Source organism: Aythya fuligula, chromosome 4, assembly GCF_009819795.1.
Source record: "Aythya fuligula isolate bAytFul2 chromosome 4, bAytFul2.pri, whole genome shotgun sequence".
In the NCBI taxonomy this organism is placed as follows: Eukaryota; Metazoa; Chordata; class Aves; order Anseriformes; family Anatidae; genus Aythya; species Aythya fuligula.
In genome coordinates, this window is record NC_045562.1 from 2161308 (window position 1) to 2186739 (window position 25432).

The following is a 25432-nucleotide window of genomic DNA, read 5'->3' on the forward strand; positions in this document are numbered from 1 at the left end:
ACCAGGTGCTTGACTTAGTGAAGTCTCTCACCCAAGCCCCGAGGAGGCAACAGACCTCCCTGTGGGTTGGTTCCGGTTCCCTCTGTCCCTTTCAAAAGGGAGCCCCCCATGACAATAACCCTTCTTTCTTTTTTGACAGATGATGTAGCAAATGGGGGGTACGTTGCCTTGCTTTAGGCACCCTCTCCAACTGGGACGGGCTTTTGTCTGCTTCATTGTTCTGACTGTCGTGTTCTAGAACCTACTACCTGTTACATAAGGGTTGATGGGAAGGTGAGGTGGGCAGGGACAGGGCTCGCCTACCACCCCAAACAGGAACCTGCCTCCATTCCCCCCCCTTGGCCTAGGTCTCCTCCTGCTGCCTGGCAGGATGAGGGAACTTTTGTCTTCAGTGTAGCAGTACACATTTCTGCTGTGGCAGGCTCGTGAGTCTGTCTCAGAGGGGGCAGAGTACCCCTCCACCAGTCAATTCTCACCTCCTCCCGAAGCTCCGCTACCTGGCTGAGCAGCTCTTCAACCTGGGCACACCTCCCACAGGCATACCCTCACTGCGACTGTTGAATATGGACAGGAGACTCAGGCACACCCTGCAGCCCAAGACCTGGATGGTGCTGTGTTTCCCCAAGCCCTCCGTCTGAGTAGCCACATCGGTGACTGCAGCTGGAGAGGCTGCAAGAGATGCGGAGGCCATGGTTTTCTGCCTGGTTGATACCATGGCCAGGTTCCTCACAAGCAGGTTACAAGTGCGGATTAGAAAGATCGCTGCAAAAGAGCAGTGAGGGACCCTGCCTGCTCGCCCTCCCTGCGTGCACTGCCGCACCCCACCCTTGTAGAGCTTAGTGATATGGTTTAGTGGAGGACTTGTTAGTGTTAGGTCAGAGGTTGGACTCGATAATCTTGAGGTCTCTTCCAACCTAGAAATTCTGTGATTCTTTGATTCTGTTTGCTGGCTCCTGGTCGCTCATGCTCCATAGGGGCTGCTTTTGGACGTCAGCCTAGAGGGGAGTTGCTGGCTGCACCTACGCCTTGTCAGCCTCCCTCATAAGGGCTGCTGGGCCCTGGCGGCTCCCTTGGCTGCCTCGAGTAGCCTCAATGCTGGAAAAAAGCCCTGCCTGTCCCGATCCCCCGCTCCGCTGCATAACGCATCTGCCCCAGAGCCCATCACCTCAGCAAGAGGCTTCCTAAAGAAAGACAGAACCAGGAGAGACAGAAGTGACTTCCTACAGTTCTTCTCAATAGCTGTTTCATAAGGAAAATGTCATTTAGATGGCTCCATATGAAAACTAAACTATTTAGCAGTTTTGAAAAAAATAGACAGAGATGCGCATAGCTTAATTCAGCCTCGACTACTTGGCTTTAATCCATATACTATATCATAGAGTCAAAAAGGTCTAGCACATTAGTGATAAAAATGTTGATACATGAAGATCATCCACACCTTATTAAACTCAGACATTTAGCCAGACTCAGTAAGAGCAGGCTCATAAACCACACGTAGTAACAGAGCAGGTTTAAATTATATATATATGTATAATTTTTATATATATATATTTTTTTACAGACACTTTTCGCATTTGCTTTTTACACTTGTTCATTACTGACATATGAATGAATGCTTGTTACACTAAATTTCATCTCTGGTATTTCACTGCTTTTTAAAAAATCCATCCATTTGATATTAGGCCATTAAAGCATTCCTGTGTCATAATATAATGGTTATGTTATATGCGCAGTTTCAGGCTAGCCACTAAAAGCTCAGATTTGCAAGCCATCATAATTGCAAAGCAAATAAACAATTGCAAATAAGCAAGGCACTTTAAAATAGAATGGTTGGAAAGAAGTTGACCCACTCACACTCATTCAAACAAATGTTAATTTTATTTAAAGAATAGGAAATTTTCCTTTTCAAAGTAAAACTTTTCACTCCTTCCACATACTATTTTGTCCTGTATTGAGCAATATGGAATTTTTAAAATAGAAAAGATTTCAGAGTTTTTAAGATACTTGTAGTATAGGGAAAAATTTAGCTTGAGATTTAGACAGAAGTCTCAAGTCATCAGAAAGTTTAGGACTTGATGTCCTCTCTGCCTCAGCTGTCTAACCACATATTATCTCACACTGTGCTACGATGAACTGTGTCAAAGTGCAACAGCATGAAATTAATGAAGCAGTCATCAGGGTATCCCTTTTGCTTTGCTCTGATTTAGGTAAGGTCTGAGGCAGATAAGGAAAAGGGTGGCTATTAATATCTGAAGCACACAGAATTCCAGTGAATACCCGTGCCAAGGTACAGCTGAATGTGTCCTACGTCTCAGATCTTCCCAAATTTCAATGATCTGTCCACTGTCTCCTTCCTTGAAATAGAACTAAGAACATTTGACATTTCAAATTCCCAAGCCAGAGGAATGTATTAAATTCTGGACAAAATTTCACCCTTTGGAGATTTATATCCCTTCCCTGTTGGAGAAGAAAAGATGTAATGACGAATAAGTTGGATCAGTTTACATCAGGCATTTTCAATACCTAAAAACCTAACTACGGATTGGTAAAAGGAGGCTCCAGATAACCACAAGGATAGAAAATATTAACCTTCTATTTCAAATGTTTAAATTCAGTGTTGCCTTTTTTTAAAAATTATTATTTCTTATATTTGAGGTAGTCATTCACCATTTGGCTCTAATTCAACTACCTCCTAAATCAATAGAAAGACTACCCCCCTTTTAATGTGTTTTAGAGACGATCCTTATAAGAGCTTTTTTTAGGATCACTTAAGCACTTCAATGCTGTTGGTTCCTCTGGCAGCTACATAATTGCATCCATGTAAGAACCTGACAACTAAGGAATAAACACAAATTGCTTATTTATTTTATAGAAAATTAATGCCTTGATCCAAGCAAGTAGTCAACTTTCTGACAGAAGAGTACTCTCTTCAAATGAAACACTAATACACTCTTACAAATACAATTAGTTTCACAGATCAATGACAGACTGTGATTTTGTATTTTCTTCTTAAACCAAATGACTGCTTTACAGGAACTGTGACCAAATGACATGTGTTTCTCCACTCACCCAGGGCTGAGGATCAAGCCCATTTCTCATACTCTTCCAACCCCCAGCAATCATCTCTAGAAGCAGAAAAACTAACTGCTGCAGCATACCATACCCCTGCTGAGCTGTACCACACAACAGGCAGACATGGGGTCACAATCCTTTACTCTATGAAAAGCTAAGAGGTAAGATGAAGACTAGTCTGGCTGCTAGTCTCATCCAGTTCAATTTCAGAAGGCTGTGCAGCTATCAACAAAGAACAGAGCAAAATAATGAATCATATTCTAACTCCTTAGCACAGTTTTGAAAACGTGACAACTATCACAGCATGGAAAGGTAGATTTTGTACCTACTGAAACTACTGCGAGTAGTTTCTCACATAGATGGATAGATCAAGCAGTGTCCATTGTGCACCTGAAGTTAATAGCTGAGTGAAAGAGCACAACAACCACAACTTTTACAGTTTCAGAGACTTTCAGAGCTGGCAGCATCTGTTGTAGTCTGGTCACTTATATATCCCAGCATCTTGAATGTCACAAGTGAATTTTAGTGAAGTCTAGAAAGCATGTCCCTTCTACTTTCTCAAGTAGTTTTTCTTTCTACCCTCCTCCCCCAAATTCCCCCCCCCCCCCCCCCCCCCCATGATTTCTGATGTTCACCACTAGCTATTTTAAAAATTTTTTCAGTTTTAAAGTGTTGTGTTTCTCCAGCTGAAACAGGTGCACTGAATTTATAAATACTTATTCTTAGGTCATAACTAACAGAGCTCTCTACAGCCTGCTATTATTTCTCTTTTACACTGTAAGCAAGTAATCTCCCATTTACTCATTTTGCAATTAAAGAAATTAAGTTGCTTAGCCTGAACCTTTTTTTATTTTTTTTTCCATCATGATGGCCTACTTCTGCATTGTCTCTAGTTTTTCAAAACAAACAAAAAAATGTACGTAGTCTCCTGAGACTGGTAAAGTATTGCTGCATTAGTATAAGCTGTGCTGTACTCAGGGGCAGAATAAAGTTATCTCCTGTGTCCAACTACTTTCCTGTTTTCAACCTCGTGGTAACTTTGCCACAACACTGCATCAAGTGCTCACTACAAATTGGTGTCTTGTACCTCTTTCGGAGCTAGTTGAGTTTTCAAGACACTGTCCTTTTTGCTCTACTACAGCTTTCATACCTTTTAAGTTATCAGCAGTTATGTACTTTATACATACACAGTTGACTAGCACCAGACATAATGTCTGTTCCTTTGGAGCTCAGTGATGTTTCGTCATTGACATTGACTTTATGAAGGCTGTCAAATAGCTAATTCTTAATTCATTTAACATCATCTGTAATTATATTGGTTTGTACAATTTTATTAACAAAATGCCATGCAATACCGCCAATAACTTTACAAAATCTAATTTTATTATTTCATGCACCTAACTTAACTAAGCAAATATAGAATCTTTTCAGATTTTTTGTTATTACATTGTTATCCTTTAATCTTCTCCAACTGAATTCCTCATGAGCTTTTTTTTTATTTTGTTTAGGATAGACACAACATAACTGATCTATATATAGTTGCTTTGACCCCACTTACCCTCTTTCTTCAGGTATTCCTGAGTTTTTAAGTTGTTATAACTCACACTAAAACAACGTCAGCTGATGGAGTTTTCCCTCAACTTGGAGGAAAATTTAAAAATTTCAGTTCTTTTAAAAATCTTAGACTGACTATATTAATTTAAGAATGTGAAGCGTACTCCTTTGGGGTGGAAAGTATAACAGCACATCGATGAAATGCAAGGACATACTCCTCCTCCTCCTTTTTGAATATATTTGCATTCAACCCTTTGAAAATCTCTTTTTTATTAACATTTTTCTCCCACCAGCCGCAAGCCTGGGCAAGTTAGGAAAAGTAACCCTTTCTGAAACCAACATGGTAAGAGACATTGAAAAATAGTGTATACAATGGTGTTTCATAAGGATTTTCCATCTGCCACCTGAAGTCATTTTCCTGCATTCTCACTGTGAAACAGAGGTGAGGGTGGCAGAGAGGAAGATTGCTTTAGTTTGCTTTTCTGCACATTGTTACTTTTTTGGATTTAATTCATTTTAAGGAGATCTACATTGGTAGGTGAGATTGTTTTTATTTTATTTTTTTTTTACACTTAGTCTCAGTTGGTCAAAACATTTCAGAGTAAAGAAAGAACATGAATAAGAATAAAACTTGTGCTTAATCTTAAAAAATATTTTCCCTTTCAAACAATTCAAAAAAAAAAAAAAAAAAGCTAATATTTGAAACACTAAACACAAGAAGAGAAGCTTCAAACAGCAGCCACACTTTACAGCATTTTTAATAGACTACTGTAGATGCAGTACCACTAAAATATTGTAATTCTTGAGCCAACCAATATTATGCCATTAAAGTTCTTTATTCCTTTATCTGAAGTTGTTTTGCTGACTTATTCCTTTGACATATAAGCCATTACAATGTCAATTGCAATGTCTCCACATTGTGATGTTATAGTAATTCATTCACATACATTTCAAATTTTTTTATGCTAATCTTTGTTGTTTCACACAGCCCCTTTTACTGTTGTTAACTGCATTGTCTCAGACATTTCCACTGGCAGTAACCATCCCAGCAATACATAACTGCAGTTATTGACAAGAACTTATACTTAGGCCTGCTATTTACATCAAAAATAATCCAAATCATGTTAGTTATATGAAGAAATTAATGATATCGGCAGTAATTCCACTCTAAATACAAGTTAACATTTGAATTATAAGTGCATAGTAAACAGACAGGGGGGAGTAGGGTGAAAAAAATCACATTCCAAATTTTCGTCCTGCAGCGTATCTCCTCATTCAAACAAAATCTTTTGAAATATGACTTACTCTTCAGACATTAAGTTTTCTAAAGTATTACATTATAACATTACATTACATGCAGTTAGGACTGCAACTCAATGAGAAATATTCTCATCCGTTTTCCCTGCCTTTAGGCTGCATGAGAGACCTGAATGTTCATCTGTTTTTCAAAATGTTTACAATAAAGTTTAGATAAAGGTAGCCTAGAATACCTTCAAAGATCACGAAAGCTCACAAGGAGCAGGCAAAATCCCAGACATTGTGTCCTCAGAAGATATAGGGAAGATAAATGTTTCACAGCTGAAAGAATGAGATCCTTCTTGACTCCCTGAGGAATCCCTAAATGGTACACATATAGCAGCACCCTACTGGTCTGGGCTAGTCAACAGACATACAGGGAACATACCTTGCCCTGAAATCTTCTACTCACTGCACTCCTGCATCCTGGCTTTGTTACTGAAGGAAGCAGATGCATGCTATGAGAGAGAAAAAAATTCTTTTATTCCCTAAAGCCATATAATCTTCAGATACAGAAGGACAAATCCCACTCTCTGAAAAATACAAAGACATCCACTTATGTCAATAAATGGCCACTCATGAGCATGAGAAGTCAAAATAAAATGCAGTGAAGTGAGTTAAGTATAGAATGAGAGCCTGTAATTCCCCTTCTGGTCTGAGTCAAACCCTTTGTGCCATTTTCACATACCAAGTTTCAGTATTTCAAAACAACACATCAATAAAAATTAGGGCTACTAATTTTTCCAATTATCACCAATATTCAAATTATTGACATACAAATACATTAAAAAATTAAATGCAAGAAAATCAGTATGTCACTTTGTTTAAACAAAATGCTACTGCTATGCTCCTTCAAAGTCATTTATCTGAATTGTCAGCTAATTTTATAGAATGACAGAAAAAAAATCTGATTCATTTATAGGTTATCTGGAGTTTAAAAGCATAGTTTCTTTTGGTGGCAGAAAAAATGCAAGGTTAAAAAAAAAACACAACAAAGTCAACTCATTAACAGATTAGACATAAAATTTTAAAATTAATTTGCAGTTTACTATGATTACTACCTAAGAAAGAAAGAAAGGAGTGTAGTTTTCTTTTATGTGCCTTCAACTCAAGGAATAAGCAAGGTATTAAGTGTTAGGTCAGATGACTCCAGGACTCTTGTAAACCTTATGACACCTCACTGAGACCAAATCTACATTTAAGAAAGCTAATTTCCTTTTTTTTTTTTTTTTAAAAAAAAATAAATAAATAAATAAAAAAAAAAAAAAGAAAAAAAGAAAAGAAAAGAAAAGAAAAGAAAAGAAAAGAAAAGAAAAGAAAAGAAAAGAAAAGAAAAGAAAAGAAAAGAAAAGAAAAGAAAAGAAAAGAAAAGAAAAGAAAAGAAAAGAAAAGAAAAGAAAAGAAAAGAAAAAAAAGTGCCCCTTATTGTCATACACAAAAAAAGAAAAAAACACAACATCCTTGGGTTCCTACAGGTAGGACAACTTCTGTCGCAATATTACAGTCTTGTCTTTTCAAGGAACAGCCACTTCTGACCTGTCTGCTTTTCCTTCACACTGGCTCAGAGGAAACCCTAAAAAAAAATAAAAAAAATAAAAAAAAATGTAGAAGACACTGCTATACTTTTAGTTGGTGAAATAAGATTACAGCATCTTGTAAATGACTCTGCAGTTGATTTTCTTCCTGCAGCTTTTTTTTTTCCAGGAAATCTCATCCATATTCTCAATCCAGTTTTATGGCTGTTTTATCAAATACAAAACCAGATAAGAATCGAGCAAATTAGAAGTGTGCAATTCCAACTGTCCCTTAAGGAATTTTATAGGCTGGGTGTAATTTAGTATTTAAATCCAATAGAGAAGACATCTTGCAGCCCAGAGCTAGCAAAATGTGCACAAAGGGAACAAAACAAATATTGTGAAGCCCAGCAGCAAGACAGTTGATCTGTAGAAAATGTCTAACAAATTCAAAAAAATATTTAAGAGATCAAGATGTACTATTTAGGAAGAAGATATTAATTATCTAAATCAAAAATTGTTTTCACAATGAATTCAGTCCAGAGAGAGTTCCTAAATAATAGTATGACCACACTATTGCCAGGGGACTTTACATTCACAGTGCAGTTAACCATCTGAAAACAAAAACACAGAATACTAGCAGTTGTTCAAACCTATAACTACTTATAGTTCTTACATCTTTGAATTACGTCTTTGAATTTGTATACCTGAGGTCTAGTTAAGAAGAGAGCCCATTTAAATAGGGAAAACTCTTCGCTCTTCCTGCAGACTGTCTACTTTAGACAACCACGCTATTTTCCTCTTCCTACTACCACATCCTTTTCCAGCAAGGACAGGAAAACTACATCATCCAGGTTTTTCTGCTGTAGTAATCTCTGGAGAATATCTGAAAATTGATACCCGTTTCTGTAACATGCTGCACACAGAACTTTACCCACCTTGCTATTTTTCATGTCCCCATTATTCACTAATCCTGTGACTAGAAAAGGGGCCCCAGCATCACAAACTGCTCCAAGCCCCTTGAAACCACCAGTTTATCATGAACAGAAGGGTGCTCTGGGCAAGCTGCACTCTTGCTTTCTCCATTAGACAACTACAGGCAACTCCATTTATCTTGACTTCTTTCCCTGTGAGGACAGATGAAGGCCTGGTATTCGTCAAAAGAGCCCCCTATGCTCTCAGGTGGCCCTACAATTTCGCTGCCTGTATTCAAGGGCATCAGATCCCCTCCCCACCATCAGCTCCTGCAAAACAAGTTCACCTCAACTGAAAACCCACAAATTAAATTGTCAATAATTTTAATTTTAAAAATGTTTCTGAAAATATCAATTTTAATTTCTTGCAACACATACTGTAAGACTTTCTTCATGTGGGGGATGAGAGAAGACTGAATAAAATTTGTTACATTTCAGATAAGTCAGCCTACATTGAGAAGGTACTGAATCCAAACTATTCAAAAGAACTATAAAACAGTCAGGAATATTGTCTCAAAATAATCCTCAGCATTTTATTTTGTTCTATGGAAATGGCATAGCATTTTTATTTAAGATTTTCTTTATATTTGGCTGTTTAGCTTTGAAGCACAGAAATAAATTAATTTCACATACGTGATTTACTATTGGATGCTATATCAATTATTTTTCTTCAGGAAATGCATTATTTGAGTACCCTGATTGTGCTCATACCACTAATAACATTGCATATGTGCTCACATTCAGTATAGAACTAGTGCTACCACTGGGGGTAATGTAAAATCAACTGTTTAAACCTGAATGTGTGGCCTAAATGACCAACTTCATTACCATTTTCCAAAGGACACTCATCTCTTTCATTTACAGTCTTGGAGGAGAGATTAGGAATGATAATTTTCACCTTATAAGCATGCAGTAAGATTAAAGTAATGTTAAATACATTCCAAATGAGTTGTATATGAATGGCAGTCAGCAAATTCATTGTTCTTCATTAATGATTAAACTGAGAAAAAAAATAAAATAATTCTATTCCATTTAAAGTAAACCCAAGCATATTGCTATTGGCCAATAAAGGAAGATGTCACAGTTTTATTCCCCCTCTAGTTTTGTACAACTTGGTTTAGAGACTGGTCCATAAAACACTGTGGGATAACCTGTACGTACAGGATTGGCTTTTTTTGCTTGCTTTTCACCTTCCCCACAAGTAGGAAAGAACTATTTTGCAGACTTATTTTCCAGACTCAGGAAAAGCACAGATCTCAGATACATTCCTTACAGCCTATGTAGACCAAATCTATTTTCTACTGTCTGCCTTTATCTAATACTATTTTGTTTACTTTATTATTATTATTATTCAGAAAGTGTAAAATGAGCTTTTCTAAAAATCACTGAGTATTTGCAGTGGCTGGAGTAATTTGTAAATTAGACTAATAAAGCAGTTTAGTAGTTCAGCAGGTTTATTATCTGTATATATTTAAGCAACGCTGAATATGAAAACAAGCTGACTTCTTTCCTCTACTGTGCTTACCAAGTCATTTATATCCTTCTGACAGGCAACTAAGAATTTCTTACCCACCCTAACAATGTAGCTGTTTTCTGGCAGTTCTCTGAAATGGAGAACTAATCAATTTCTGTTAATTTGATAAATATAATCAAATCAGTCAAGCATTAAAAAATGGACAAAATGTATCACTCTAAATGCAGGGCCTTGAAAGCTCATTTAGTCTGGGCACTCTGCCCATAACCAAACTGCTGAAGAAGGACTTAATTCTATGCCCTCGATAATGATATTTTCCTTCAAAATTGGACTTTATGAAAGTGCATATGTTGCAAAATAGTTGTAACTTTGTTCTGAATCATGCAATTAGAACCTTAGGACTATTTTTTCAAATGTTCACAGTTTAGCATCATCTATATTTTCAGCTTGATTCCGACTCAAAAATGCTAATATTAATTCTGAATGGTTTATATAATTAACGCGACAGTCTTCTGTGTTAGAGATGTTTAAACTGGAGTAACAATTAAAAGGCTAAGTAATTAATTAATTGGAAGTACACGGTAAATAATGGGATAGACACTAAATGTCCTAATTATATTTATTGCCAGAATCTTAAAGATAAAAACATACCGTAAAGCGTTTCTGATTATGGTTGTGCCTGATTTTAAGAGCTACTAATAGTTTACATGGGATTACCCTCATTACCCTAATGTCTGGTATACCAGACATGTTTACAAACATATAAACCAAAACACCAAAGTTCAGCGGAAAAGAACCTGCTACCAAAATATTCAGACTCCCACTGAGTCAAGTACAGCAAAGTAATTGTTTCTTCAAAAACAAGTAATGGCATCTAACCTGATCGAGACATTTGCATCCCCAGGGACAAGGAAAAAATAGTTTAAGACAAGACAAATGGCAAGACTGTCTCCTAAGAAAAACATAAATTTGGTTTATGGTTTCTGCCTGGTGGCAGAAGCAAGAAATCTGCTTCTGCCTCCAGGAGGACTTCTAAAAAGAAATTAGCTATGAAAGCTACGAAGCATCATCTCTGTTGTGTGCAATTGCTGGTATGAGTAACACAGAAAGTGTCTGAGATGACAACAGGAAGCCACAGGATAGTGCAACCTCGCCAGCCTAATCCTGGTGTAAATTGATTATGTTCTTTCATCTCTTCATGGATCGTCTAGAAAAAGTCTCAGTAATGTTGAGTATTCTGGAAGTATCAATTAAACATCTTTTGCATTACAAACTGGCCTGAGTTAGAAGCAGTTACAATGTGAGTTGATAGCTGAACTTATGACACTAAAAAGCATGGCTTATCTATAATTCAGGACGTTGCAATACCATAACAAGTAGTCAGGTCTTCAGCAGTGGTCCTTTGAAGCTTCAAGTTCAGGTATCAAGGGGATTATCCAAGACTTCAGGAGAAAAACAAGCAACAAACAGAAACCAAGATGACTTTGGCACTTAATAAAATAGTAACTGAGGACTCCCCAGGAGTCTGTAGTGTTAATTCATGCCTTAAACACAAGCTTATAGTTCCTTCTTATGATTATAAACATTCACACTTACAAATGGCATGAGAAAATAAAATAGTTTCTAACCTCCTATATGATATAACCTAATGGCTCTTTGGCATAGTGCAATGAATAACAGTAATTCTAACCCAATGTCTACTGCTAGTCTACTGTAAGTCTACTGCTGAAAATACTAGAGACAAAAGTAAAGACTAGGTTTCCACTGTTTGGCACAATAAAGACACATATGAACTCTACATAAATTATTATTAAGAAACTATGTGAAAATACGAAAATTTTATACAAAATATTATTATGAAATAAACAAGAGAGACAGGTGTCTGCAAAAGCATACGAAATAGCATCATGTTGATAAATGCCACATTTCTCACAATTTAAACATACACATCTTCAGCACATATTTCTGGGAAGTACACTCACAAATCAAGGAAGGAGATGCTCAGATGATTACCTAGAGGGAAATGGAGGAAGGGAAAATGGAAAGGATAGCACTAGGGAATGTGAGAGAAAACAGGTGGCTCTATGGTCTGAAGCAGGAAGGCATTCCAAAGATCTTTCAGTTAGCATCGCAAAAGTTGGTCTGAATTTTTTCTGCTTCAAACTCCATGCACAACTCCACTGATCTTCCACAACGGCAGTGATAAACCCAGTCTCGTTTAGAGCCAGACTGCTGATTAGGGAGTGTGGCAAATCATGAGTTTATATAGCAAATTTAGAAAAAAAGATCAGATACCTTAAACCGGTGGTTGCCAGTAGTTAGTTATCTATCATGATTGATTTAGGTGGTTTCAAAAGAAAATACATCAGCTGTGATGACTAACTCCACATTTCCAAGAGTATCCCCGTTTAGCAGGAAAATGTCTTAAACATACTTTATAACCAGATAGCCATGTTCCTTGAAGAATGCATGAGTATTAACTTACCTCTATTGACTTACAATGAAGTTATCTGGAATAGTGGTATGTCCCCCCCCCCCCCCCCCCAAAAAAAAAAAGGGAGTGAACCACAGCAAGAGCTGTGGGAAACTGATAAAATAAGATGTTCAGACATAAGCACTCAAATCTCAAGAATGTTTTCTGGAAACACACCATCTAGAAATACATAACACTTCACAATGACATAGGCAAAGCAGAGACGCTTAACGCCTTCTTTGCCTCTGTCTTCAATGCCGATGATGGGCTTCGGGACCCAGGGTGCCCTGACCTGGAGGACCAGGACGGTGGGGATGACAAACTCCCAACCGACCCTGAACGTGTGTGGGATTTGCTACTCCACCTGGATCCCTACAAGTCCATGGGTCCGGATGGGATTCATCCGCGGGTGCTGAAAGAGCTGGCGGACGTCATCGTGGAACCTCTCTCAATTATTTTTCAATGATCCTGGGAATTTGGAGAGGTCCCGGTAGACTGGAAGCTGGCAAATGTTGTGCCGATTTTCAGGAAGGGTCAGAAAGAAGACCCTAGCAATTACAGGCCTGTCAGTCTCACGTCAGTGCCTGGTAAAATCATGGAGAAGATGGTTCTCGAACTTATTGAGGCGCACCTGGGGGACAATGCAGTCATTGGTCCCAGCCAGCATGGGTTTGTGAAGGGTAGGTCCTGCCTAACTAACCTGATTTCCTTTTATGATAAGATCACCCGTATGGTGGACCAAGGGAAACCAGCTGATGTGATTTTTTTGGACTTCAGCAAGGCTTTTGACACGGTTTCCCATAGGATCCTACTGGACAAAATGTCCACCATACAGCTAAATAAAAACATCATACGATGGGTGAGCAATTGGCTAACAGGCAGGGCCCAAAGGGTTATGGTAAATGGGGCTACGTCAGGCTGGCGGGCGGTCACCAGTGGGGTCCCTCAAGGCTCCATTTTAGGGCCGGTACTTTTCAATATTTTTATAAACGATCTGGATGTAGGAATAGAAGGTATTTTGAGCAAGTTTGCTGATGACACCAAACTTGGAGGAGTTGTGGACTCGAATGAGGGTGGAAAGGCCTTGCAGAGGGATCTGGATAGGTTGGAGAGCTGGGTGATCACCAACCGCATGAAGTTCAATAAGAGCAAGTGCCAGGTCCTGCACCTGGGACGGGGAAACCCTGGCTGCACGTACAGACTGGGCGATGAGACGCTGGAGAGCAGCCTAGAAGAGAGGGATCTGGGGGTCGTGGTAGACAGCAAGTTGAATATGAGCCAGCAGTGTGCCCTGGCAGCCAGGAGGGCCAACCGTGTCCTGGGGTGCATCAAGCACGGCATCGCTAGTAGGTCAAGGGAGGTGATTGTCCCGCTCTACTCTGCGCTGGTGCGGCCTCACCTCGAGTACTGTGTGCAGTTCTGGGCACCACAGTATAAAAAGGACATGAAACTGTTGGAAAGTGTCCAGAGGAGGGCTACGAAGATGGTGAAAGGCCTGGAGGGGAAGACGTACAAAGAACGGCTGAGGTCACTGGGCCTGTTCAGCCTGGAGAAGAGGAGGTTGAGGGGAGACCTCATCACAGTCTACAACTTCCTCGTAAGGGGGTGTCGAGAGGCAGGAGACCTTTTCTCCATTAACACCAGTGACAGGACCCGCGGGAACAGGGTTAAGCTGAGGCAGGGGAAATTTAGGCTTGACATCAGGAGGGGGTTCTTCACAGAGAGAGTGGTTGCACACTGGAACAGGCTCCCCAGGGAAGTGGTCACTGCACTGAGTCTGTCTGAATTTAAGAAGAGATTGAACTGTGCACTTAGTCACATGGTCTGAACTTTTGGGTAGACCTGTGCGGTGTCAAGAGTTGGACTTGATGATCCTTAAGGGTCCCTTCCAACTCAGGATATTCTATGATTCTATGATTCACTGTTTGAATTTCAGCACAAAAACACAAATTCTTTGCTAAAAAATGAAATGTAAACCAGGGAAGACACAAACTTTTGCTAGACAAAACTATTCATCAAAACCAAAGAAAATTGTGTTCTGTAGGAAAATTTTCTTGTAGCCTAGAAAGACAGAACCTAGAGTAGGTACAAAACTTTGATACCAAGTTCTTTGAGGCAAAACTGAACAAGAAATCCTTTTGATATCCTTTTATGCTGCCTAATGTATTGATGTGCTTCTGTTAACAGCTTCAAATAATGATGCATCAATAATAGTCTTTTTATATGCATTAACATATTTGTAGAGGTCTTGTAATTATCTTTGACTGATCTGAGGGAAGCTGATTTTTCCAGAGGAAATCACATTCTTAAGAATACCACAGAATAATCTAAATGTTAAAACTAGCATCTGGTATTAAGGAAGTACCAGTAGACCGGTATGCTTACTGGCACAATATCCCTCCTTAGTTTACATAATATTTTGTTCTTAGTCAAGAGGATAAATACAGGCAAAAGAAAAGTAACATATGGGAAAAACCTCCTCCAGTCCTGCTAAAGAAATGGGCTGTTTTGGTCAGTCTCAAGACAATACAAAGAGGGCAACCACAACACAAATAAACTCAATGTAAATATAAAATCATCTCTGTCGGGAGTATGCTATAAATTTAGTCAAAGCAGCCTTGGGGAAATCAACTTTTTGTCAGTCAATACAGGACAGTTTTGGATTGCTATTTGATCATCGTACAGTTACAGAAACTAAAATCATCACCTATACTCTAAACTGTCAGGGAAGCTGAGTTAATCAGAGTTAATCACCTGCTTACTGTTGCCCAGGGCCCATGTCTTTGCTAGCAGTTACTCAAGCAGTGCTTAAAAAAAAAAAAAAAAAAAAAAAAAAAGGCATTGCAGAAGGCCAAGCTTCAAGATTGACTTTGCAAGTCCTGCATATGATGAAAAAGAAATGTCAAAATAGGAAGAGAAGCTTTCAAAGAAATGACATGTTAGTTTAGACTTTAGGATACTTACTTTGGAGACCCATTTTATGAATTGCATTACTTTATCATCTTCAAAGAATGGCATATTGAGTTCTCATGCAAGCCTTCCAAAGCAAAAACATACTGAACAAGTCAGTTTCCAGGAAAGCTTAATTTTCTCTTACACATTTACAGCTGTAGCCACCCACTTAGAACTTAAGAATGAAAAACATCCTGGGAAGTTAAAGGTGTACATTTGGTACAGAATAAGTACTACGAAAAAAAAAAAAAAAAAAAAAAAAAAAAAAAAGAAACTGGGAGAAAAAAAGAAAAGCATTCATAGTTACGAAATGCAATACATTTTCTGGAGCAGAACAAAGTTGTCATTTTAGAAAGATTTCTCTGAGCTGTACATAGATAAACATAAGACAGAAAAAGCAAAATTAGGCAGCAAAAGTTCTCTTATATGTGGATGACATTACTTAAGATACCGCATATTGAGCTATGATAGCTTTGCCAGGAATCAAGTACACAAAATGGAAAAGACTTAGTAGCAATTTACCAAAAGTCAAGTTCCACACATTTTGAATAGTTTGTTTTGGTATTTGTTTATTGAATATTTGAATATTTATTCTCCATATCTCTGCCATAACAATATATGATAAACCAGGTCTTAAACGTCCATGAACCACAGATTTTAATATTGTGAAAGAGTTTGTGGGAAAGGTTCTTGCGTTACACTATAGTGCATAAATTTTAAATCAAAGTGCATTTTGAGTGTTAACCGTAACACACTGAGAGGACAGTACTCAACTCCTTTAAGAAACATACCTTAACTCCATACTAGTTCCTAAAGGTTTAGTGCATAGAGTAAAGGATTTATGAGAGCAAAGCTAATTCTTCTTGCAGTTTCTTCTCTCATTAAAGAGAGTTTCCCAATCGGCTAACATATTTTGAAGCCATTTCTGCCAGAATTCCTCCTGGATAGTTTTCTCTTCATTTTCAGCCTCTTGGGGCAGCTGTGCCCACACAGCAGATCTGAGCAAGGCATCAGGCATTTCCCAAGTGGAGCCAGGCTCCCCCCACCATCCTAGAAAAAAAATACTAAAAAAAAAAAATCACAGTAGAGCTAACCGTCCTACTCCTCTTGAACACTGTTAAATCGAATCTTTCTACCTTTACATCCCTTGCCATCACCTCTTCCAAGATTAAAACATGCTTCTCTCTTATTAATCAAACCATATTGCAAACATGGTTTAAATTCCTTTACGGAAAACTATAAAACATATATGTAACTTACAGTTCTCCACCTAGACTTTCACAATCCATGTATGTAATATCTATACAGATTCTATTTTGAAGTCAAAACTACCAAACCAAAAATAATAATAATAATGATAAAAAAAATCAAAATTATTTTCCCAGCCTCATTATGTTTGATAAGCATGCCACAAACATTATTGGTAAGAAAAACATATCGAATAGCACTGATTTTGACCCCGTCTTGCTGTGTTGTAACCTAAGAATGATGTTCCAGGACTTCACAACTACTCTGTTTTCTCAGTCTTTCCTGTATAAAATAAGGGCAAGGGAAGATTTTAGAGAATGAGTTTGGGGAAAAGTCTCAGCTGCATTAATTCAAAATCTGACCAATTTTAATTACAATATTTGAAATAACAGTACCGTAGAGAGAAACTCTACCCATGTGTCAAATGTGTTTATAATTCACCACAATATCCTTACATCCTGCTGCTCAGTTTACAGTAATTTTTCATTTACCAGTCAGTAATACCACCTTAATCACCTACTATCTTTGAATTTTTCCCCTAAGAATTATATGCTTCATATTATTAGCTCTCATGTACAGAACCATAATAATAGTTTCATATCTTTAATTTAATGTTCTAGCAAGGTAAAAGTATTTGAAAGTGTAAAATTTTACAGTAAATTCAGAGATTGGAAGTTTAGAAGTAAACCCTCTAACACATCAAAAAATGAAAGACTTGAGATTTTTTTTCTTAGTCAATGGTGTGCCCATATTTCTGATGGTGCCGTTTGGAAGAGCACAAGCTGACTCCTTATAAACATGTTCAAGCAAGGCAGCTTCTGGCACTCTGACACATGCTCAGGGTAACATACAAGTTTGAGAGACAAAGGGCAAGAAAAATGTGAAAAGAAAGGAAAAGAAAGGCCCTTTCAAACAAATTATGCTTTCTTAACAGCTCTTGCAGATTAGTTCAACCACTTTTAGGTTTAGAAAATAATAGTTTGGTTGGAAGGGACCTAACAAGGATCATCTGCTTCAACAGCCTGACTTCTTCAGGACTAAACAAAAGTTAAAGCACATTATGGAGCACATTACCATAGTCCAAACATCTCTTGAAAACTGTCAGGTATGGGGTAACCACCACCTCTCTAGGAAGCCTGTTTCCAAGAAAGCTTCCAAGATATTACAATTTTCAAGCATTGTTTATCATTTTAAGCCTGTGAAATGACTCAGATTTACAGAACCTTTTCACTAATATTACCATGATTGGACAGGCTCAAATTATTATATTTGAAAAGAAAAAATAAATAAATAAAAAAATATATATATATATAAATTTCACTGATTTTTATGGAATGTCAAGTTTGTAAGTGTTCCATTGTTAAATGACTGCACTTTACTTAATAAGTGAAAGAACAAAGGTCATTCTAGTTCTTGTTTAAGAAGGAATGTTAGACAAAAGTTTCACGAGATATAAATCTAAAAAATATAAACCCATGGTATTTTTGTGTGGTTTGAGTATTGCCCACTTTCCATTACATTCTACTGTTAAGTACTGCGGCACAACCACATTTTATTACTTTACCACTCACGCTTCAGGCTACTGAATTCCCTCCTACCAAAAAGCACTTAAGTCTGCTTTATCATTTTGACTCACTGTTTGGAAATATTTTGTGATATATGATGCACTGCATATCATTTCTGAAATATGATACATCTGGTTTTATGTTACTTGCTGGATTTTCTCTTTTCTTTAGTACTGCAGCTTGCTTCAGATTTCTAAAATTACTGTCTCAGTCCTGGAAACAGAACTGCTGATCTTTATTCCTACAATTGCAGTGTTTCTCTAAAACTTCTAAAAATCAATGGAAAGATTCAATTTCAAAGAATGTTGCATTAATTCCCAACACTTACTAGGCTTGTTATGCTACTCATACATAAAAAGAAAGTAATGAAAGGATTAGACCTTGTCTCTACTATTTTTTCCTTTATTAATAATCTTTATTATACAGATTTATGTAGTCTGAAATACAGGTGGGAGAGAGACATCCTATTTAATTCTTATTAAGTCCTTCTATTAACTTAACTTCTATTATTAACTTTGCCACTGAAGTCATTGGCAGATTCACTTAACCACAATAAGCACTGGTTTTTTTGTCCCTGATTATCAAAGGCCATTAGTTCAATTGCATCATTTCATTCAAAAGGCTGTATTTGCTTTATTTGTGCTGCAAAATCTTGCTGGCCCCATTTCTTTATTTAAAGGTTGTTTTTCTGAAGTGGACCTTGTTCCATGTATTATTACTCAAGGTGTGAGAGTACAGTTTAAACATTTACTTTGAAAAACATGAATCACTAACCATATTAAAATACTTTTGACAAGTTGTTCAAAAGGCAATATTACTTGAAATGAAATATTGAAAATGTGTTTCTGCAGAAATACAGCAAGTACACATTTTTAAATTATTAGTTCCAAAGACACATTTAGCTGCAACACCTGAAATTCACTAGGACACACAGTGAATGATGTACCATTTCCAGCTTAACCAAATACCCTGTGTAAGGAATGTTCCAGCAATTCGTGTCAATAGAGGGCTTGAAGGGTAAACCTTGAGTCTCTGATATCCAGGAAAAAGAGAACAAAGGGGTTTCAGAATAACTGCCAACTACTGTGACTATTGCATGGGACACTATGCAAGTCTCTGATATCCGGCCAAGAGATTAAGGAGAAAGGGGAAGCTGAAGGACGACTAAAAGACAAAGCTTGCATGAGAAACTGCGCAAGTCTCTGATAGCCGGCCAACATGGACAAAGGAGAAGGACAAGGACAAAGCCTTGGAGGAAGACTACGAGCCTTCAGCATGAGAGACCCGCCTGAGGGACGATCGGAGACTGATACGCATGCGCCAGTGGGAGGATTTGGATTCCGAGAACTAATTATAATAACCCTGCCTTTTCTAGAAGTAGTAATGAATATGTTTTAGCCTAGGAGCATAAAAACGAGCTGCCTGATGTAACGTGTGTCTGTTGGAGGAGCCCAGATTCCCCACGCACCCAGCGCTGTTTACTTGCCTTTTATTAACCCCATAAATAAACCTTATAAAGCTAAACTGACTCGGAATTTATAACACCTGTAATGCATCTGTTCATATTTTTGAAATACTTGAGCAACCTTAGCATTTCAAAACAGAAGTGTTAGTTCTCCTTCATAGAAAATGTAAACGTATTTCTCATTAAACTAATGAAGGCAGTACTTAAGTTTGATGGATTGCCAAATTGCCAACACCAGCATTGAAATAAAATCGTTTGTCAGTGGCACGACACTATGGCATGTCTATTATTAGACGTAATAAATTGATAGGAAGTCCTGTGGTTATATCCAAAGTCCCCATAAAGACTGATTATAGAAACACCATATGGCCCTCTCCTTCAAGTCACATTAGGGGTTGCACTGTTTGATTAATGTTTGCTTATTATAAATAGACCTTTATCAGGCAAAGTCAACTGAACCTGAGAATCAAAGCATACCTACTTCTCACTTAAATGTCACTATGATTATTTGGCAAATTAGTACTGCCTGGAATTATTCCAATGGTTACACCACAAGAAAAGGCCAATATTTAACAAATGTTAGGAGAATCAGGACAGCATTGACATATTTGTTTTTCTGTATACAGAATAGGAAATAATTGACTTTAAAAGTAAATCAAAACCTTAGTGAAATATTGATTCTTTTTAATGTAAATTAACATAATTGGTTTTCAAAAGGATGCATGTTTCAGAAGGATCATCTGTGAAATTCTATGCATGCTCACTTTCTAGAAGGAACTTTTTAAAAATATTTAAAGACCATTGCTTTGAACCTGCTCTGAGGTATCTGAGAAAATAAATTGCATTGCCTAACTACCCAACTCACAGCCAATCACAGTCACATTCTTAATCAAGCAAAATTTCACTGGAACTGGGAGAAAGAAAACAGTAACATTTCTGAATTTGGAAGCTTCCCTGAAGAAATATGCTACCTTGTTATCTGCACAGAAATACACCAGCAAACATTCTTGCAGGTACCTCACTTCTTTCCAAGTTGTCACTACCAGGTTACTCAATACCTGGGTTTCCTGAGGCACCCCTCAGCCACAGCCAATCAGTTGATACTACTCAAAAGCTCATTTTACCATTAGCTACCTACAGGAACAGTATTTGTCTCCCCATATCTGCAATAATTTACTTAGAATAATTCTCTGTTAGAAATTGGTCTTAGCTGCCTCTAAAGAAGCACTCTTAACATTACTATGCACACGAGCAGATCAGCCATTTTATGCCCTCTTATTGACCCTTCCCAGCAAAATTTCATTATTCTGTTGCAGATGACTTCAGTTCCCACTTTCCCCCTGGAGCTCATCTGTCCTACACTTTAGACTACCAGATTTGCAACTGTATTAAATGGAAATTTAACCACAGAGACTAAAAAAGGCTATCATGATGAGCAGTACCCACTCAAATGAAAATCCACTTTCTCACAAAAATAAAATAAAATAAAAACAAATAAAATAGGTTAGCATTAACTAGCATTTCCATAAGTTTTTGATGAAAAACTTAGGGGTATTTTCAATAAATTTCATTGATTACTTGAATATGACTTTTTCCCATTAAATTCTGTTGGTATATGTTTAGTCCTAAAACTGAATATTAGAGATAAAACATGCCTGGTACACAGTAAAAGTGAATATTTCCTTTGTAAAAATATGATCCCAAATCTACCAGGAACTAAATCTGGATAGTTTGGTATCATTTTCTAACATAGGTCATTGGAAATCCATCATCACTTAAAACCTTTGACATGTAGATGGCAAAGTACTGCATTACTGTCCTTCAGGCCACCTAAAAGAACTTGCTTTCACAGTGACAATGAATTTATTCTATTAGAAAATGAGAGTGTTAATGTATAAAATTTGAAAGTTTAGAAGAACGTGCTTCTACAGGAGCTTGGAATAACCATAGGACTTACTACTAAAGAAAATAAAAATGAGTACCACTCATACTTGGAAAGCTAAATGCCAAATCCAATTTTCAATTTCATTTCCTATTAACAGTTGATAACACAGCAATGATCACGTTTTTGTGCACTGGGTGCAATTTCAATCCAGACAAAGTCTGAAGTTTTCCTTTCACCACTTACATAATAAATAAATCCCTATGGCAGAAGCTGAGCAAGAGGAAATACATTTCTGCTGCGATAGTAGATAAACTGCTGAAAGAGGAGGAAGAAGAGTTACCTAAATGGAATTCATCAACTACAGTAATTTTGAGTGCTCAAGCAGATAGTTTGAGCCCCAGATCAAGAACACAAATTCTTGAAGATGTGAGTAAAAGACAAAAAAATCATTACCACAGTTTATTCCTATAGTACATGTTTGTTTGTTTGTTTGTTTAATTAATAGATACCTTATTATAAGTCAAAATATTGAGCAATCACCTAAGAAATTCATATCAAATTAAGAGTTCCCATTTGGACTGAATGGCACTGATTGCACTTCCCTGTGAATATACTTTATCCAGACACATGCAAAGACATATAGAAGAAATCCTGTATAGTTTATGAGGAACCAGTTTGAGGAATAGTTCAACAAAAGCCAGGTCACAGTAAAAATTTGTAACTGCAAAAATGTGTGGCATGCCAGTGCAAAAGATCCTAGCTTTGTACAAACATATAGCACCATGAAGAGAGACAAAATTATCTACATAATTTAAAAAGCAAATTGCATTCTAACTTTTAAATCCTCCCTTAAGTGATTAAAATATATAAGTGGTAAACAGACTGATCTGAACAGAAAAAGGGTTATTAACAAATCTCTGCTGATTTACTCATAATATCTCAAATATTTTCACCTGCTTTATATATATACACCTGCTCTATAATACATATTTAGTATAAATATTTCTTATTTTGTAGGATGATATTATTAAATAAGATTGGCATTGATAGCTCTCTATATAGCAAGTTATTAAAGTTATTAAAGGTGAGCTATAGTGACAGGTTTTGTTAAGATTGACTGTCATTATAAACTGGCTTCATTCAGTTGATTAAAACTGTCTGAATCTGACTTCTCTACATTTCTCCATATTTTTTCTGTTTCAGGTTAATTTTTTTCAAAGAATTTAAGCAGGACTCTTGAACGTGTACACCTCATCTACCCAGTCCCAGAAAACAAACAAACAAACAACTCATTTAAATGAGTCCATATAGGAGTTGTGTTTTTCGGTTTTGTCTTAATTATCATTTCTAAAACAAGGAACACTGACATCACCTCACTTACATAGATTTTGTGCAACTTACACTATATCTGTAAGAACTTGTAGGAATATACAGAGCTACATCATGTAGTCAATGACAAAGGTGGGAACAAATTGAAAAAAAAAGACTTGTCAACCACATTTACAAGTCCAACCATCTTTCTGAAAATTTGCATTAACACCTTGTCAGAAATGTAACATTGAAATAACTTGAAAAAAAAGTCTTCCCTGCAGAAAAGACTGTTTGTGTTATTTACAGATATCAAAGGAAGTTAAAGAAGAAATCGAATCATAGAATTTAATTAATTTGTAAGTGTTGTTTTTCCATCTTTTTGCACACTATATGATTCAGTGTAATTCCATACAAATTTTTTGCAATATGTTGACAGTCAAAACATGTGCATAATAACAGGCACCTGTACAAAACTCTACATGCAGAATTAATTTAAAATATGCAAAATTTGAAAAAATATACAAAATTGGGGATTTAAGCAAAAAGTATCAGACACTCTATAAATGTTATAGAACACAGATTCTGCTCATGGTTCTGCAACCTACCCTTGGGCCAACTAAGTCTTTTATAATGCAAGTTTAAAGAGCAGTAAAAGATGTTATGCATTTGTGTAAACAAACTCAGATTAGGTGGTAGGACTCCAGTTCACAGATAGACATCTATTTGTCAATTACCCCGAGGATATTTATGCAAAACCCTGATGGTTTACACAAGCAGTACCAGTGAAAACAATTACTTTCTTGCATGAGTAATGGAGCAGGATTTAGCCTGTGCAGCCATATTACTAGTTTTGTTTTTTTTTGTTGTTGTTTGTTTGTTTTTAAGAGGAAGTAGAGGACCCCACAAATAGTGTTCCAGTGAGCACTCTGTGGATCAGTACATCAAAGGTTGATACTTTGGAGTTATTTAGACCATTTGGTTGATGACAGAAATATTCGGTAGAACTCCAGGACAAGGGCTCAAGTTTAGAATTAGATCCCACATTACAACTGTTTTTGCAAAGAATGATGGAAAATACATATTGAGCTGCACACTTTGGTGACCAGAAAATGGGGCATTTACAGGTAAATAAAACAGTAACAAAACCTGAGCCCAAATGTACTGACATCTATTAAAAAAAAAAAAAAAAAAAAAAAAAAAAAAAAAACAGGACCTATGAAATTCTTAATGTGCTGAACATCCATTTAAAACGAATTATGCGTGTTCATGCTAACAATAAAAGAAATCACTCAGAGGTTAATCATTTAAGAGCAGACATCACTGGATTGCTATGAGTCTTATGCCTCTGATAGTCCGCATGATAAGGTAAAAAGCCAACTTGTCTGCTAAAACACTCAATCAATTTTTCCCCATCTGTGTTATATATAAAAAAGAAATAATGTTGCTTCTTAAGCAGAACATTTGTGAACACTTTCTTGCATATAGCTCAAGGTCTGAAAGCAAAAATATAGATAAGGAAGAGTCTAGCAGATATATAACTTGGAGACCAGAGCCCAATCCCCTGAAAATCTGAAGTTAACTGAAAAATCAATTATGCTTTCGTGTAGAGATTTTGGGAAATATCATCTGATATTCATTTGCCTAATTTGTTTAAAATTACTATCTGTCTCCCTTTACCTTGGTTTAAGGGCAGGGGACAGATAAGTGGAAAAATCTGTATTTTGCTTTTCAAGTCCATGAAGAATTTAGGAGTCTGCTCATGTACCCTAGTTATAGGGATGCGATAACTAGAGAAATGAGAAGAGGATATTAATATTACCTTCCACACCAGCAGAAACTTGCAACTCTTGAAAAACAGGAAGCAGAGCCCTATCCTTAATAACAGCAACTTCAATAAAGCACATACTGGGCATTTACTGAAAACTTCTGATATGCATGAATACTCATGACAATTCAGCTCTCCTGCTGTCTGACATCTATTTTGCCTGAGGGAGACATTGCTAGATGCAAAACACATTTTTTCAGACATTTATGTTAGAGAGAATGGTAGAGCTTGTTCAGACCTGTGCCCTTCTCCACCAGAATGTCTCTACAAACACCAGTTGGACAGAAAAAAATGAGAGCATATAGCATATATTGTTACCATTTGATAGATGTACACTGGTTTAAAACTAATGGGTGTGTGGTCTCATGAAATTTCCATTTGGCAAGAACCCAAGCTGTAGAAAGACACGACCACAACAAGTGTTAAGTAGTATCATTCTCAGCATAAGACAAAAGGCTAGGGAGACTGCAAACCCTTCAGGCTGTGGCAGATATGTAGTAGCTGAGCAGCACAGTCAAGAGCACATTTGTTATCAGTATATATACATTTTAATTACTTAAAAAGGGAGCTTGTATTTTTTCTCATGCAAAGCCTTATTTGCAGTTTTGCTTTCAGTGTTGTACATGCTACATACTTCCCGTAAAACCCCTTGTAGGATTTTCAGGATACCCTACTGATGCAGTCCTACTGGAGGTTGCTTCTAAAAGGCCAAGCTAGCACAAACATTACTGTACAAAACCTCCTTAGGAGCTCAGTGTTCAGATGCAGTGAACTCATAAGAAAAGGAAGTGAAGATTAGAGAGAAGATCTAACCCCGAGTTCAA